The following is a 17,267-nucleotide window of genomic DNA, read 5'->3' on the forward strand; positions in this document are numbered from 1 at the left end:
ATAGGATTAATTATGTTGTTATTCTTACTTTGTGTATATTTGTAATTTCCCATAAAGATAGGTTTTAAAAAGTGTAATGTGAGTAGTTTAAAGGTAATGGGTTATTTCATTTGATTGTTCACAGTCAGTTACAGATTGAACTCCTTATTCTACTCTTCCCCCCTCATCTCACCACTGCGTTTGACTAATTTAAAAAAAAAATATATATATATATATATATATATATATGTGTATAAGCCAGGCATGGTGGCTTATGCATGTAGTCCCAGCTCCTTGGAAGGCTGAGGCAGGGGGGTCGCTTGAGCCTAGGAGTTTGAGGTTGCAGTGAGCTGTGATTATGCCACTACACTCCAACCTGGGTGACAGAGTGAGATCCTGTCTCTTAAAAAAAAAGACAGAAATTTTAATATAAATGAATACTAAAAAGTGTAATGATTATAATAGAGATATACAAATATATAAGAATTCAAGAATTCATAATAATTCTTTAAAAATCCCTCATAGACACCAATTTATTATTCTGAAAATAATTGCTAAGTGAAAGGAAAAAGTCAACCATTTATTAATCTTTTTCTGTACAGTTTATATTCCAGGACTACCAAATAGTCAAGAGGGAAAGCATATCTTTAGAAGAATTGTAGCTATTAAGAAACATTGGAGTTCAGGTGTGGTGGTCCATGCCTATAATCTCAACACTTTGGGAGGCTGAGGCGGGAGGTTTGCTTGAGCTTGGTAGTTTGAGATCAGCCTGGGCAACATAGCAAGACCTTGTCTCTTCTAAAAACACAAAAATTAGCCCTAGGCGTGGTGGTACATGCCTGTAGTCTCAGCTGCTGAGGCGGCTGAGGCAGGAGGATCACTTGAACCCAGGAGATTGAGGCTGCAGTGAGCTGAGCTCACTGAGGTTGTGCCACTGCACTCCAGCCTGGGTGACAGAAGACTCTGTCTCAAAAACAAGCACAAAAACAGACAGACAAACAGAAACACTGGAGAATGATCGGCTTACAAACTCACCACAGTGCATACTCCTAATGAAATAATGATTCTAGATAACAATTAGTTGTGACTAGTAAAGCCATTAGGTGAAATTTAATTGGGAAATGGATAAAACATACTGGATAGCCAGAAGTGAAGTAAGCCTCTCTGATTAGAACTTAAAACCCTGGTTAGTCCAGTGCTATGGCTCACGCTTTTAATCCCAGCAATTTGGGAGGTCAGGGCAGGAGGGTTGCTTGACCCCAGGAGTTAGAGACCAGCCTGGACAACATAATAAGATCTTGTCTCTGCAAAAAATTAAAAAGTTAAAAATTAACAGGGCATGATGGTGTGTCCCTGTAATCCCAGCTACGTGGGAGGCTGAGGCAGGGAATTGCTTGAGCCCAGGAGGTTGAGGCCACCGGGAGCTGTGTTCACACCACTGCACTACAGCCTTGGTGAGAGAGTGAGGCCCTATCCGAAAACAACCCCTCTCCCCACCTGCCAAACAAAACAACAGCAACAACAAAAATCCTCTAGATAGAAACAAAAACAATTATCTGAAGACTTTCAAAAGTAAACAGTAATAGGCAAACTGAGAAGGGAAGTCAAAACCTGTATAGCTTGTATAGTGCTTAGCTTACCATTTTTTTTCTTTTTGTTATCCAGCTTTAACCAAATGGTAAGCTGGGTTGTAGAAGTACATACTGAGTGCAGCAGTTAGCAAAAACTCCAAGAGAAACCCTGTATTTCTAGTCATAGGACAAGGAAAAGTCTCCCGTTTTTTCCCTCTCCCAGCCCTGTCCTGAGACCATCTCCATTTGTAAAATTACATTGCCATAGTGGTACGTGCACTTAAAATCCCAAGAAGAAAGCCATCTCTCTGGCCAGAGGAATTGGGAAAGAGAACTCTGGAAGCTGGAGCATGCTTTGGAAATCTCAGAGAGAAGAGAAATAATGTGGGGGGAGATTCCCTAATTGTGTGTATGAACGCACAAAGGTCCTACCGCATTCATGAGCTACATGTACATGGAACAGAGCCAAAGAAACATAGCAAAGACCTAGAGAGCTGAACTACGTTATAAACCACTGCTCAAATCCCAGAGTTGCCCCTGAGAGATGCATGCGGAGGGCATATTCAAGCATCATAGTGAAGGCTTTGAAAACTGAAGAAATGATTGGTACTGTGGCCTGTTAGGAACAGGCATAGTGAAGGCTTCAGAGCCGAAAAATACAATATATGAAATACAGATGTACTGCATGGGCTCAATAACAGAATGGAGATGACAGAAGAGTTAGTGAGCCTAAAGATGAATCAGTAGAAATCTCATCAGATATTGTGTCTTCTGTATCGAGAGTATATATGTCTGTTCTATAATATGCCTGTTATGTCCATGTTGGATTCTGTGAAACCTGGTCACAGGCCTTCTGGCTGGTGGATTCTTGCACTATCTACATGTCCTCATTTATCCTGTATTTACTCCTACTTACGTGATGCAAAGACCTGTGCAGTTTGGGCCCCATTTCCCCTGCCACTCCACAGATTGAGATACCGTCTTGGCCTGCCATTTTCCCAGACCTTGCCATTTTAGGGTAAGGATCAAACAGTCAGTGGGTTAAAATAATAATAATAATAATAATAATAATAATAATAATAAGGAACTAAATAGATCGATTTTTAAAATTTGAACGCTTTGAAAGTAAATAGGGACAGAAAGATAAACAGAAACAGGTAACATGTATAAATTATATATTGCAAAACCTTCTAGTTCAAAGGGAGTACGTTTTTTCCTAAACATAAACTTAGATATAATGGTTATTTTAGTGAGGAAGACATGCTTTATGGTAGTTTTTTTCTCCTGAATTATCTGTGGTTCAGGATGCATCTAAACTTCTTTGAAATACTTTTCAGATGATTTTGCATTTGCTTGGCCTACTTTGCTACACAAAAGCAACTGGCAGTTTACCTGAGTTTTAATAAGTCAAAACAACTATCTTTTCAGTGAAATGATTACTGCACAAAGAGGAATATTTGTGGCCTCGAAATTTGATGCATTTTTTGGTGGTGTTTTAAGTGGCTCTGGCGACCTCATAGATGTAGTGCATAATACGTCAAACATTGTCTTTATATTTATACATATTAGTTGTAATTAAATATCTCATGAGTTAGCTCTAAGCCTAGTATTGTCATACTACTACTTAATAATCATATTTCCAAGAAGTCCCTAGAGGATTTATAGTACTAATGAAATTCTGTACGTTTTTTAGGTTGATAAAATTCTGTATCTCTTTTTTTTTTCTGGAGATCCATCTCAGAAATCTACATACATTTGCCCTGTTAAAAAATAGACTTCTACAAAGTCTGGGGTTTAATTCATCTTTTTTGGACATCTGTTTAGTGCATATAAATTATATCATATTTGTTTATGGTGTAACAATTAATTTTCCAAAAGGGGAAATATGCCGTAGTATTCATTTGGACATTGGCAGATTTTTCCGTTCAGAAGAATATCCTTAGAGCCTGTTGCTACCATATAGCAATAAAGTTAAAATAGTTAGAGTTGAACTCATGCAGCCTGAATTGTCATACACATTATTTTTCAATTCTCTTTAAGAAATATGAAAGGATAAGATAGTTTAGAAGTTAGGAACTACTGGCATAGTACTGTAGTCTTTTATCTATTAATAAATCAGATTATCCTTTGATGTTTCGTCTTTTCCCCCAAAAAATATTTGATTTTGTCTTTGCCAAACAGAGACTTCTTGGTCCATGGTACGTGGTAGGCAGAATACTGACCCTTCAGAGAGATTCATATCCTGATTCCTGGAACCTGCTGCTATGTTAGGGTACATGGCAAGGGAATAATTAAGGTTGCTAATCAGTTAACCATAAAATATGGAGGTTATCTTAGATTATCTGTGTGGGCTTAATGTAATAAAGGAAGAAAGAGGCAGAAGAAATGGCAGCCTGAGAAGGACTTGGCCTCCTGCTGGTTTGAAGATGGGGTAGAGGGAACTATGAGCTAAAGAATATGGGTGGCTTCTAAAGCTTGAAAAGGCAAGGCAACATTCTCTGCTAGAGCTTCCAGGAGGGAATTCAGCCCTGCCAACACGTTGATTTTAGCCCAGTGAGACCTGTATTGGGCTCTCACCCACAGAACTCTAAGATAGTAAATTTGTGTTGCTTTAATCCATTAACTTTGTGATAATTTTTAGAGAGGCCGTAGGAAACACATAGTACCTCTTCAGTTTTTCACTAATAACATAAAGTTTATATTGTGATTAGTTGAATCCTGATGTGAATGACAGTATGATTTTCTGTGAAGGTCAGTTCCAGTTTATTGTATTAAAACATTTATGTTGATAATATGTTGGGTACTGATGGACAAACCTTTGTTTTACGTAGAGGTCTTTATTTTCTACTATCTAGGAATGGTGACGTGATTCCTTATTATTGTAGCTGGAGAATAAGGAGTCTGTGTACAGTAAGGTAGAATGGGAAATGAGGAAGGAGAAATAGACTAAAGCTAGAAAGGAAAATTGGTGTCTTGGAATGTGATAAATAAATCTTCAGAAGCCTTGGAGCCCTGAACAAGTTTTTCATTGTTTGCGTTATATGTGTTTGTGTTAGTAAATACTGTAAATTGGAGTTTTAAAAAGTTTTTATAGTCAGCACAACTTGAACTATATTAGAGTGGTAAGCAATTATCACATTTTGCCACAGAATAGCTTATCAATATGATAAGTATATAAAGGACTCAGTGGTCAAAAGGAAGGCTAGAGTTTAGAGAAACATGAAAAAGAATGAAGCATTTCTCATAGAAGATAATTAACAACCTAACTAATCGTTGACTGTCACTATATTTAGTCTTCCCAACCATGTCAAATAAACTTGCTTTACTCCCTTGTGCCTTTACTAGGAAGACAAACTGAGGGTCCAACAAAAATTATGAGCTGGCACAGTCTTTTTTTTTTTTTTTTTAAAGACCAAGCATAAATAAGTTAGAGCTATATTGTCAGTTTTTTTTGTTTGTTTGTTTTTTTGAGATGGCCTCTCACTCTGTCGCCCAGGATGAAGTACGGTGGAGCGATCTTGGCTCACTGCAACCTCCACCTCCTGGGTTCAAGCAGTTTTCCGGCCTCAGCCTCCCAAGTAGCTGGGATTACAGGCGCCTGCTACCATGCCCGGCTAATTTTTGTATTTTTAGTAGAGACGGGGTTTCACCATGTTGGCCGGGCTGGTCTTGAACTCCTGACCTCAGGTGATCCACCCGCCTCGACCTCCCAAAGTGCTGGAATTACGGGTGTGAGCCACTGCGCCCAGCAGTTCGTTTGTTTGTTTTTTTTTTTTTTTTGCTTGTGTTTTTTGCATCAAGTGGATCACATGCTATCCCAGTTTGTGAGAGAGAGGGGTTAGGTGCTTAAAATTGAGGATACGGAGGGTCTTTTGGTTATTAGTAATGGTTAATCTTTTGGTTATTAGAATTCTGGGGTAACACTAGCAGAATGAGTAGGAGGTAGGGTGGAACAAAAAAATTGTTACAGAAGAGATCAAGGAACTGACTGGCCAGTTTGGGGGGATCATTTTGTGTACACTGAAATTCAAAAGAGGTATTGGAGATGGTAGTACCCTTCGTGGAGTGAAGGGGCTTATCCCACGGTTTGTGAATGACAAATGACAATGAGTTACAAGGAAGTTCACCCTGCCACCAGGGCTTGGTCATCTGAGATATGGGAGAAAAAACATATTTTCTCTCACATGGGAGAGAAGCCATTGTTTGAAAGGGCTGGAGCTGGAGCAGAACTCCTAGAGGGGAGAGAGGTTACAGTTGGTGCAAGAAAAGTGAAGAGTGTACAACAATACTGAGGAAATAGGACATTTTAACGACGATATATACCATGAGTTCTAGAAGACACAGCAAAAAGATTTTGGGAATTGGGGGTGGAAGAGAAAAGGGGTCAGTATAGAGACATACAGAGTATACAGGGATGAAAGTATATAGGGATGGCGAGTCTTGGGCATTTCTTGGTGACTGATGTTAATGGGATTTGCTTTGATGATCTCCTATTCAGGTTGCTGTAAATATTGAAAGGGAGGTGTTGGTGAGAGCCAGGTTTATCGAGAGAAACCAGATTCTGTATAGATTTCTGTTGCTACCATACAAATTACCACAAACTTAATGGCTTAAAACAATGCAAATGTATTGTTTTATGGTTCTACAGCTCAGAAAGCCAACACAAATCTCACTGGCCTGAACTCAAGGTGTCAGCAGGGCTGCCTTTCTCTCTGGAGGCTTCAGGAGAAAATCTGTTTCCTTGTTTTTTCCAGCTTGTAGAGGCTACCTGAATTCCTTGGCTTGTGGCCACCTTCTTTCACTTTCAAAGCCAGCAACTTTTCATCTTTTTAAAAGAATTATTATTTCAATAGGTTTTGGGGGAATAGGGTGTGCTTGGTTACATGGATAAGTTCTTTAGTGGTGATTTCTGAGATTTTGGTGCACCCATCACTTGAGCACTGTTCCCAATGTATGGTCTTTTATCCCTCGTCCCCCCTCCCACCCTTCCCCCCGAGTCCCTATAGTCCCTTGTATCATTCTTATGCCTTTAACTTGGCATCTTTTTGACCCTTCTTTCTGGTATATCAAACCAAAGCTAGGAAAGGTCCTTCGCTCTTAAGAACTCACGTGATTATTTTGGACCCCACTTGGATAATGCAGGATAATCTCCACATCTCAAGATCCTTACCCTTAATCACAGCTGCAGGGTCCTTTTTTGCCATGTGAGGTAACATCTTCATAGAGTCCAGGGAGGAAGGAATGGACATTCCTCAGAGGCTGTTATTCTGCCTACCACAGGGCTCCCTCTTTCTTACTGCTGGTGTTAGGATGAAGGCCAGGTGTAGAGTGGTATAGCTTCAGGTTTATGGTACCTGATTACATGTGAAATTCATTCTGAGGCTTGCGCTCTCCCTCCACCTTCAGGTTTTATGTGGGGCTTACTTGAGGCTGAGGACAGATGTAGGCCTCAGTCTTATCTCTGAAAAGGGGATAAGGTGCTCCTATACTCTCTGGGCAAGATCAGTCTATTACATGAATACAAAGCTCAGACATTACTTGAAAAATATATATTAGGGGCTGGGCGTGGTGGCTCACGCCTGTAATCCCAGCACTTTGGGAGGCTGAGGCAGAGGCGGGCAGATCACGAGGTCAGGAGATTGAGACCATCCTGGCTAACAGGGTGAAGCCCCGTCTCTACTAAAAATAGAACAAATTAGCTGGACATGTGGTGGGCACCTGTAGTCCCAGCTACTCGGCAGACTGAGGCAGGAGAATGGAGTGAACCGGGGAGGCGGAGCTTACAGCAACCCGAGATTGCACCACTGCACTCCAGCCTAGGTGACAGAGCAAGACTTTGTCTCAAAAATATATATATATGTTTTTGTAATATATATTATATATATATATTAGTTGAATCATTGGAATAGTATTGTCCTAGTAAGAGAACTGTATTATAAATTTATTCGTTTTTGTTTATTTAATGAGGTTTAGTGAATATCTCACATCTTGACATTCAGCAGGCTAGAGTTATAGTATCAGTTGATGTTTGTCTTGAGCCAGAATCCTCTCTGGCTCTAAGAGGTTTGGTTCATAAAACTGGTTTGGACAATGAGAACACTTGGACACAGGGTGGGGAACATCACACACCAGGGCCTGTCGTGGGGTGGGGGGAGTGGGGAGGGATAGCGATAGCATTAGAAGATATACCTAATGTAAATGACGAGTTAACGGGTGCAGCACATCAACATGGCACATGTAAACATACGTAACAAACCTGCACGTTGTGCGTACGTACCCTAGAACTTAAAATATAATAATAAAATTAAAAATAATTTTTAAAAAAGTAAAATTAACCACCCACCCCCCCAAAATGGTTTGAGATGTGATGGTTATTCTTACAGGTCAGTTTTCAAATTTAAATTGATTGTAGAGATAGCTGTAAAACCAAATATGTGTTTTATTTTGCCAGTACCTTATATTGGTTGTAGAGTTGGCTGATACTTTCAGTATTGAATAAATTAAGAACTACTGTTTAATTTCATTTTTTCCTCGTACATTAAACAACGAATCTAAAAAGTATTAAATATTTGGGCCTTTCTTTGCAAGTTAAAATAGTTCTTCTCTTAGAAATAATTATCATTTCATTTATAATACAAAATCAGTAATCTGCAGAAGCAAGTTAGAATCTTTCATAAATGGTAATAAACGTAGTTAAGGTTTGTTGCTTGCGTTTTGTATTATACCAGTCAATTAAATTTCAGCACTACTTTTAATTAACGTTAATAGATCCGTCAGTTCCTGAAATACCTGTGGTATCAGAATTAACAAACCTAAATTCCAAAATAGGTCAGTGGGTCAGTAGGTTATTAGGTTAGGGAAAAACTGTAGTTTTAATTTTTAAAATTGAAATTTCTGAGTTAGCCATTTTTAATTAATTTAAAATTATTAACTAGATGAAACTTTTTTTTCTTTAAATGACTAGAACATAGAAAAATAGTCCCTGTTACTTAAGTTTTTGTTCTCTGGAATAGGTAACAGGTTGTGTTTTATCTTATTAGCCTCCTGATGTATAGCTAGGCCTCTAGTATTGGACAGTTAAAAGAAAAAGAAAAAAAAATGCAGCACTTAAGTTTTCTGATTATAAAAGTAATGCATGTTCATTTGAGAAATTGTAGAAAGTACTAAAGAAGGAACAAAAAAACACCATCCATAAACTACCTAGGAGCAATCACAGTTGATACTTTTGGTATATTCAGGTTTATGTCTGATATCTTTTCATGCCACTGTTAATGCAGTTAGACATTTAAATTTGTTCTAACTTTACTATTTTTATTTCATTTTTTATTTTTTTGGAGACAGAATCTCGCTCTGTCACCCAGGCCAGAGTGCAGTGGCGCTATCTCAGCTCACTGCAACCTCGGCTTCCTGGGTTCAAGCGATTCTCCTGCCTCACCCTCCCGAGTAACTGGGATTACAGGTGTGTGCCACCATACCCAGCTAATTTTTGTATTTGTAGTAGAGATGGGGTTTCACCATATTAGCCAGGCTGGTCCACCCTGACCTCAAGTGATCTACCCGCCTTGGCCTCCCAAAGTGCTAGGATTATAGGCGTGAGCCACTGTGACTGGCCTAGCTTTATTATTTTTAATAATATCTCAATGAATATAAAAGTTTAGAGGCATCTTTGATTATTTTCTTATTTCTCAAAGTGAAATTACTGGGTCAAGGACATAATTTTCAAACCAATTTGTTTTTTAAGAAAGAGAAATTCCTCCTGTTCCTGGTTTATAAATTCCTTCTATTCCTAGTTTGTTGAATGGTGTTTTTTTTAAATCATGAATAGGCATTGGAGTTTGCTAAATGCTTTTTCTGCATCAATTGAGATCCCTAATATGATTTTTATCCTTTATTTTGTTAATGTGGTATGTAGCACATGGATTGGTTTTATTAATATATGTTGAACCTTGCTCAGATCCCAGAGATAAATACCACTTGGTCATGTTGAATAATCCTTTTAATTTACTGTTGCGTTTGGATTGCTAGTATGTTGTTGAGAATTTTTAATCAATATTAATCAGAAATATTGTCTGTAGTTTTTTTCTTATGATGTCTTTGGCTTTGATATCAGCATAATGCTGGCTTCATAAAGAGTTTGAAAGTGTTCCCTTTTCAGTTTGTTGGAAGCATTTGAGGGGGATTGGTATTCATTCTTTCACTGTTTGGTAGAATTCTTCAGTGAAGTCGTGTATATGGTCCTGGGCTTTTCTTTGTTGTAAAGTTTTTGATTCAATATAATTACAAGTTATACATGTCTGCTCAGATTTTCTTTTTTTATTTTATCATTCTGACTTTTATTATCGATTAATTTGTCTATTCTTAAAAAAACTATATACTCTCTTGTAAAGTCATCTGTGCTGCTGCATATAGTCTTCTCTTTGTTGTATATAGCATTCCATTATGTGAATACCACATTTTGTTTATCCGTTGTACTGTCAATGAAATCTGGGTTGTTTCTAGTTTTAGACCGTTATGAATAAAGCTGCTGTGAACTCTGTTCAGATTTCTATTCATGATTCAGCCTTGGTGGTAGATGGCATATTTCTGGGAATTTATCGATTTTTTTCTAGGTTATCCAATTTGTTGGTGTATATTTATTGAGTTGTCTAAAAAAATGCCTTTTTATTTCTGTGATATCAGTTGTAATTTCTCCCCTTATTTCTGATTTTGAGTCTTCTCTTATTCCTAGTGTAGCTAAAGGTTTGTCAATTTTGTTAGTCTTTTCAAAGAAACAACTCTTAGGTTTTGTTTTGTTTTGTTTTGTTGTTGTTTTTCCTATTCACTGTTTTATTTCTACTCTAATCATATTTCCTTCCTTCTGCTTTCTGTGGGCTTTGTTCTTTTTCTAGTTCTTTGAGGTGTAAAGTTAGGTTGTTCTGAGTTTTTTTTTTTTTTTTTTTTTTTTTTTTTTTTTTTTTAAGCACACCTGCTGGCAGGAATCTTTCTTCATTTTTAATGCAGACATTGACTGAAATAAGATTCCCTGTCAGAACACTTTTGCTGCATCCCATACATTTTGGTATGTTGTGTTTTCGTTTGTCTCAAGATGTTTTCTGATTTCTCTTTTGATGTCTTCCTTGACTCTTTGGTTATTCAACAGTGTGTTTAAATTTCATCTACTTATGAATTTTCTCGTTTTCCTTCTGATACTGATTTCTGTTTTCATTTCACTGTGATCAGAGAAGATACTCAGTATAATTCAACCTTAAATTTGTTAAAACTTGTTCTGTGACTTGTTAGGTGATCTGTCCTAGAGAACGTTCTCTGTGTACTTGAGAATACTGTGTATTCTGCTGTTATTGTGTGGAATGTTTTGTGTATGTCTGTTAGGTGCATTTGGTCTGTACAGTTGGCCTTCTGTATCTGAAGGTTCCACATCTGTGGATTCAACCAACTGTGGATAAAAATATTCAGAGAATAAAACCTTCTACATATAATAAAAATTTAAAAAAGTATATAGTATAGCACCTATTTACATCGTATTTACATTGTATTATGCATTATAAGTAATCTAGAGATTATTTAAAGTATAGGGGAGAAGGCACATAGGTTATATGCAAATACTACATCATTTTATGTAAGGGACTTAAGCGTCTGCAGATTTTGATGCTAATATTTGGTGGGGGTTCCTGGAACCAGTCCATCTCAGATAATGAAGGATGACTGTAGTGATACACTGTTTAAGTCGATGCTTTCCCTCTTGATTTCTCTTGGATTATCTGTCCATTATTGAAAGTGGGATATTGACATCTCCTGCTGCTATTGCATCTGCTATTTCTCCCTTCAGTTCTATTGATGTTTGCTTAATATATTTGGGTCCTCTGGTGTTGGGTATGTATATATTTATAATTGTTCTATCTTCCTAATGAATTGACTCTTATTTGTCTCTTGTATTTTAAATACTTAACATGTATTTTATCTAAGTGTGGTCACTCATACTCTTTAGGGTGCTATTTGCATGGGATATATTTTTCCATTCTTTCACTTTCAGCTTCTGTTCTTAAATCTGAGGTGAATCTTGCAGACAACATGTAGTTGGATCTTTTTTTTTTAATCCGTTCAGCCACTCTATGTATTTCAATTGAGGAGTTTAATCCATTTACGTTTAAAGTAGTTACTGATAGAGAAGGGCTTGCTTTCTGTCTTTCTTGTAGTGCTATTGTCCCTCTTTTCCTTTCCTCCTGTTTTTCTCTGTTTCTTTTCTAATTTATTTATTATTTATTTATTTATTTTATTTTTTTAGTGTAGTTGTGCTTTGACTCCCTTAGCATTTTCTTGTGTGAATCCTCACATGTGGTTACCATGGGGCTTTATATATAAAAACACCTTATAGTTAAAACAGTCTATCCTAAGTTTATGACAATCTAACTTCAATTGCATATAAAAATTTAACTCTCTCACTCTCCCCTTGTTATTGATGTCACAATTTTATCCTTTTGTGTCCTCATTGATGTTTTTATAGTTACAGTTTTTTAATACTTTTACATTTTAACTTCCGTACCAGAATTAAGTGGTTGTTTTAGTTTATTCATGATGTTTTAAGTAATTTTGTTTTCTTTTGGAAATAATTTATAGAATTTAAAATTGGTTATATACATTTTTGTCACAGTTCTAAATTTTATGTTTAAAAATCATTTTAAAACCCTTTTAATGATAAACTTCTATGTAAGTTGAATAAATCTAACATTTTTTCTTGTTTAAACAGAATTCTGAGACTTACGGTTGGTCACATAGAACAGTACCTTGAACTTATAGTTTCCTGAAGAATCAGTTTAAAAGATCCAAAGAGTACAAAAGGTAAAGAAAGGTGCATCTTAGAATGCATCATAAAATGATATTTTTCCAGAAAAATAAAAGAAATCCATGAACTATTTTGACACACTAATTTAAGGAAAGTTTAATTAAAAAAAAAAATTTGTGTGTGTTAATTTACCACCAGACGTAATACCGGCTATGTTCCGATAATTACTTTAGATACTGGGGATTCAGTGATGAACAAGACAGAAGCTATCCCTGCTGTCATGAAAACTGCCTTCTAGAGGAAGACAAATAATACATAAGTGAGAAATTTGCGGTTTGTACTGTGCAGAGAATTAAAATGGATAGTGTAAGGTTGGGCACAGTGGCTTGTGCCTGTAATCTTAGCAGTTTGGGAGGCAAAGGTGGGAGGATTGCGTGAGCCTAGAAGTTTGATACCAGCCTGGGCAACATAGTAAGACCCCATCTCCACCAAAAATTTAGAAATTAGCTGGGCATAATGATGTATGCCTGTGATCCCAGCTGCTTGGGAGGCTGAGGCAGGAGGACTTGAGCCTAGGAGGTTGAGGCTACAGTGAGCTGTGGTTGCACCACTGCATCCAGCTTGGGAGACAGAGTGAGACCTTGTCTTACACATACAAAAAAAGGATAATGTGGTAGAGACTGTTGACTGCTTTCATTAGGCAGTCAGAGATAGCCTAATTGAAAAAGGGGAATTTTAGTTGAGATCTGAATGGCAAAAGGAGCCAGTTGTGTGAAGATCTGAGAGAAGAGCTTTATAGGTAGTGAGAATAAGAAAGATAGTGAAATGTTTGAGAAACATAAAGAGCATAATGTGACTGGAATATAGTAAGTGATGGAGAGAGTATATGGAGATCAGGTTGGGGAAAAAAACCTGGGAGTCAAATGCCCATCAGTGACAGACTGGATCAAGAAAATGTGGCACATATACACCATGGAATACTATGCAGCCATAAAAAAGGATACATTCATGTCCTTTGTAGGGACATGGATGAAGCTGGAAACCATCATTCTTCACAAACTATCGCAAGGACAGAAAACCAAACACTGCGTGTTCTCACTCATAGGTGGGGATTGAAAAGTGAGAACACTTGGACACAGGGTAGGGAACATCACACAGCAGGGCCTGTCGTGGGGTTGGAGGAGTGGGGAGGGATAGCATTAGGAGATACACCTAATGTAAATGATGAGTTAATGGGTGCAGCACACCAACATGGCACATGTATACCTGTGTAACAAACCTGCACGTTGTGCACATGTACCCTAGAACTTAAAAGTATAATAAAAACAAAACAAAATAAAAACCTGGGAGAGAAGCAGATTTACAGAAGAAAGTTAAGTGTTCTAAGTATATGGCATTTTGGACACCTTTAAAATCTGTAGAAATGTCTGAAAAGCAGTTGGATATCTGACTGCATTTGACAGTGTATTCTAGGGGTGTGGATTTGGGAGTCACTGGTATGTAGAAGTGCAATTTATTTAGGAAGTGCATACAGATTGAGAAGGATTCAGCCCTGGCACATGCCAGTATTAATTAGAGGAGAAGAAGCAGCCAGCAAGATGAGTAGAAAAGCAGGAGAATATTCTGTCACTGGAACCAAGGAAAGTACTTAATAAATGCAGAAGTGGTCATCTACATCACGTATTACTTAATGGTCAAATAGAGAATAAACAGCCATTATTAGACTTGGCAATATGGAGATTTTGGATACTAAGAGTGAACAATTTGAGTGGAGTGGTAGAGATGAAAGCCTAATTAAGAGTGATGAAGAAAGAATATGAGAAATTGCTGGTTAGAGGTGGCAAACAATACAATTAAATTTTATTTTCTCTTGAGACCTCACTGAAGCTAAAGTAAAAAGAGTCTTACAAAAAACATTAACTTCACAGGACAGAGAGATTGGAGAAGAAACAATAGCAACAAAATTTGGGACTGAAAAGCAAAAGGGAGCATAGTAACTTTCTTGCAAATCCCAGGATCCTAAGCCCGCTGTGGGAAAGCTGAGAAACAAACTTCTTGACACTACTATAGAACCTCTATAATTTTCTTGAATTGAAAACACTGTTTCTGGAAATATGAGTTATGGTGGAACTAAAACAGGATAATTTGTGCAAATCTATTTAAGACGTGATTATATTCCATGGGTCCTTTTCTTAACTTTGGAACCAAGGCAGCCACCTTTTTCCTATCTTAGCAGAAGTCAGGAGATTTATTCCCTAGTAAGAATAAAATAAAGGAGCCACAAACATGGCTGAGAATGAGGGTAACATGTTAAAAATAGAAGGGTTAAGAACCCAGGGTACCAGGTTTTTATACTCTTCAGGCAAGAGTTGAGAAGATACATAATTCTTTTCTCTGAATTATAATCATCTTAAAAGATCTAAAGATTCTGACATTGAGAATTCCCCAAATCAATATTTCAACCTGATAACCCTACAATAAAGTTAACAGTCAGCAAGCTGTATCACACAGAGCTTCAGCTTTTTTAGTGCTTACCCTTAAATATGAGTTCATGCTCAGAAATCAGTAGACATCTGAGGAAAAACCTCTTATGTGCAAGATAAAGGCCAAACCAAAAGGTAAAACACCAAGTTAGGGGAAATGGAGAGCAGTTAGGCAGGTGAAAATTAAACACAAACCTTAGATAAAGTTAAGAGGGATGCTATATCCATGAAATATGAACGAGAATCAATAAGAAATGAAATTAGAAATGAAAAACTCATTGGAAGGGTTGAAAAATAAAGTGATCTATTGAAAGTAGAGCAGAGAGCCAAAGTGATGGAAAATTATGATAGAGAAAAAATAAGAAAATTACAACTGTCCAGGATCTCCAATATTCAAATAAGTGCTCCAGAAGGAGAGAGAAGAGATAGAGGGGAAAAACAAAGAATAGAGAACGACTCAAGAAAACTCTCCAGAATTAGAGTTACCAGTTAGGAAAAGCCTGTTGAGTGACCAGTACAGATACAAAAACAAGCCAAAACAGGGCACATCACTGTTCAACTTTAGGAAACAAGGGAACTTCCAGAGTGAAATAAATAACAGGTCACATTATTTTACTGATAAAGGATTATATCCTTTATCAGTAATCAGAATGGCTTTGCACTTCTTGACACCACACTGGAAGCTAGAAGATAGTGAAGACTTCAGTATTCAGAGGGAAAAGTGATTTTCAACCAGGTATTCAGTATCCAACTAAACTATTGATTAAGGATAGACTGATGACAGTTTTAGACTTATGAAGTCTTAAAAAAATTTACCTGTCATGTCCCCTTTCTTAGGCAGTTACTGGAGGAATTACTCAACAAAAATAAAGAAGTAAACTAAAAAAGGTGAAGGCATAGGATACAAGTAACAGGGAATATGACCTAACTAGAGACCCAGGGAATCACCAGGATGATGATGAATAATGGTCACAAGAAGACAGCTGGTCCTCAGGTTAGTAGATAGTTTCCAGTCCCAGTAGAAACAGGTTGGAAGATTTCTAGTGATACCACTGTGAGAAGGTGAAATTGGTAAAATGTGTAATGTGTTTGAAGAAATAGTAGATTTAGATAGGGAAGAATTTGTAGCTAAGTTGGTAGTAAGTATAAACAAAACTAGGTAAACAACAAAACGGTAACTCTAGGAAAAACTCAAAAGGAAAAGCAATTATAGTATACTCTATGGCTCAGCTCTGAATTGGCATTTACAGAGTCAAAATGATGTTAACTCCAAATATAACCACCTAACCAGAATTATGATACTGAGAAATTGGGGAAGTGTGCATGTGTATGAATAAAATAGTAATGTGATACATGCTGAGCTGGGAAGTCATATCACCAGATAACTCTGATCTCAAGTTGCTTAAGTAAAGGAGCATTCGATTCCTAGCTGTAACTTGATCCTTTATAATTGGGGAACTTTGTTTTTTGGAATTTTTAATTTTAATTTGAATTTATGTGGGTACCTAGTATATATATTTATAGGGTACATGAGATTTTTTGATAAAGGCATGCAGTATGTAATAATCACATCATGTAAAATGGGATATCCCCTCAAGCATTTATCCTTTGTGTTACAAACAATCCAGGTACATTATTTTCGTTATTTTAAATGTAACTGGTGAATTTTGGATTCTAGTAACTGCAACCGAGCCTTTTAAAGACATTGCCTATCATTGTGGTCTAATCATGTCGAACTTAAAAAATAATGAAATTTATTCTATATTAGATTATATGTTTGACATTCCACTTCAGCTTGTGTAGGGAAATGGCATGACATCTGTATCCTTAGACTGCACACCATGGACGAGTGTGACTCTAGCTAGTCTCTTTCTGAATTGAAAGCATGGGACCTGCAGTGATCTGCAAACAAAGTATTTTGGCTGTTCCACCTTACCAGTTTGTCGCTAAAGTTAATTTGACACCATTTAAAAAAGTTTAGGGAAATCTTCTAACATTTGTTTTAGGGTGCATGTCCAGCCTATTTTACTTATTCCTTTCCCTTTCACTTAAGTAAAGTGTGTCTGTCAATTGACTGGAAAGATGAAGATCTTGTGCTCGACTGTTAAGAGATATATCTGAACGGTCACGGTGGCTCAAGCCTGTAATCCCAGCACTTTGGGAGGCTGAGGCGGGCAGATCACCAGAGTTCAGGAGTTCGAGACCAACCTGACCAATATGGTGAAACCTCATTTCTACTAAAAATACAAAAATTAGCTGGCTTTTGGTGGTATGTGCCTCTAATCCCAGCTACTGAGGAGGCTGAGACAGGATAATCGCTTGAACCTGGGAGGCGGAGGTTGCAATGAGCTGAGATCGCGCCACTGCACTCCGGCCTGGACCACAGAGGGAGAACCTGTCTCAAAAAAAGAGAGATTTTACATTCTATTAGCTAGACGACAAATAATTTTTAGA

The 17,267-nt window shown here is 37.3% G+C and overlaps 1 protein-coding gene across 2 annotated transcripts in view; it reads left to right on the forward strand.

Annotated features, from left to right (window-relative positions):
* CLOCK (clock circadian regulator) overlaps positions 1–17,267 on the forward strand; it is a 118,152-nt gene that overhangs the window by 42,092 nt on the left and 58,793 nt on the right. For both annotated transcript variants that reach the window (XM_023192202.2, XM_023192203.2), the window contains one exon: positions 12,295–12,386. The gene's annotated coding sequence lies outside the window, so the exon portion shown is untranslated. The remainder of the gene's footprint in view (positions 1–12,294; positions 12,387–17,267) is intronic.

Source organism: Piliocolobus tephrosceles, chromosome 3, assembly GCF_002776525.5.
Source record: "Piliocolobus tephrosceles isolate RC106 chromosome 3, ASM277652v3, whole genome shotgun sequence".
NCBI lineage: Eukaryota > Metazoa > Chordata > Mammalia > Primates > Cercopithecidae > Piliocolobus > Piliocolobus tephrosceles.